This window comes from Podarcis erhardii, assembly GCF_964252035.2.
Source record: "Podarcis erhardii genome assembly, chromosome: 5".
Lineage (NCBI taxonomy): Eukaryota > Metazoa > Chordata > Lepidosauria > Squamata > Lacertidae > Podarcis > Podarcis erhardii.
In genome coordinates this window covers 26,761,029-26,762,594 of record NC_138509.1, presented here as the reverse complement: position 1 = coordinate 26,762,594, position 1,566 = coordinate 26,761,029, and positions in this window count along the sequence as shown.

Below are 1,566 nucleotides of genomic sequence, written 5' to 3'. Positions count from 1 at the left end.
GAAGAAACAGTACAGTACTTAAGCATAGTTCCAGTCTAACATTTTCCTCATGCTCTGCACATAACTCACCCCAGTCAGTGCATTCTTCTAAGTCAGTCATAGGCAAACTCGGCCCTCCAGATGTTTTCGGACTACAACTCCCATCATCCCTAGCTAACAGGACCAGTGGTCAGGGATGATGGGAATTGTAGTTCCAAAACATCTGGAGAGCCGAGTTTGCCCATGCCTGTTCTGAGTATAACTGGCTACTGATTTTTAACAGGGACCACCATCCTTTGAGCTCAGCGAGGGCTGGGTGGCCAGAAAAATTGGCTCCACACACTAACTTTGTCCAGACCAATGGCCAGGGCCAAGTGTAGCAGCAGGAGATCCGGGTGACCACCTGGAATGTGAGATTTGCGGAGGTGCTTAGCATTCAAGTATCCACTCAGCAAATGGAACAAACTAGAGAGAGAAAGGGGTCGCTTGCCAACCAGATCTATACCACACATTTAAAGCACATTCAATGCACATTTAAAGTGCATAGCACTCCCAAAAAAGAATCCTGGGAACTGCGGTTTGTTCAAGGAACTTGGAATTGTAGCTCTGTGAGGGGCAAACTACAGTTTCTGGGATTATTGTGAGAAGTCATGTGGTTTAAATGTTTGTTGAGTGTGCTTTAAATGTGCAATGTGGATCTCTCTATTTCTCTTTTTCAGGAGCTTGAAGTGACCTTACCTTGGAATCCAAGCAAGTGGAGGCGGTGGCTGCTATACATAAAAAGGGGAGCCCCTAGACTTGGAAGCTATTCCGGGGGGGGGGGGAGGTGGGAAATCCTCTGCATCTGAACAGCCAGTTTAAATAGAATGGTTCTTAATTAACTCCATTCACTAAATTAGAGATTCTGGTGGAAACAGTTCCAGGTGTCACATAACTTCTTTTTGTGTATTGTGTGCTGCATTTTGACAAGTAGCCAAGTAATACCGGGACAGAGAAGCGGGGAGAGAGAGATGGAACAATTTATTGTTAATGGTTGAAAAGTAAATGGAGATAAAAGGATGAAAGCTAGCCAAATGAAGCAACTCTAAATTAGTCACTGATATCATTTGTAGACTGTTATAATTACATAGGGCATTTAGCAGTAATTCTTGAAACAGAGCTGAATGATCTTTGCTACTTTTTTATTTTCTATTTTCTCTTATCTGCGTGTAACTCAGCCCTGCTTGGTGTAGCTGTAACCTGGAAACCTGAACCTGTTTAAACAGATACAATTATGCTGCGCTGCACTGTATGCCGATATTACCTGACGACGGCAACACCGTGCTTAATCCTGCACATGCGCTGTCTCCATACTGGGAGGATGCAGTACATGACGAGCTCGTTGTTAGAGCTGCCGGTGCTCTGCGCTAATAAAAACACGGGTTCTCTGATGCGTATAAATTATGCAAATTCAAACATTATTTATTCAGCTATCCCTTTATTTATATAACACAATCCTACGTGCATGGCGCTTTGCAAAGAACAAGACAGGCAGATCCCTGCCCCCTTGAGGAGCTTGCAATCTAGACATACAGAGGTTGGCTAAAT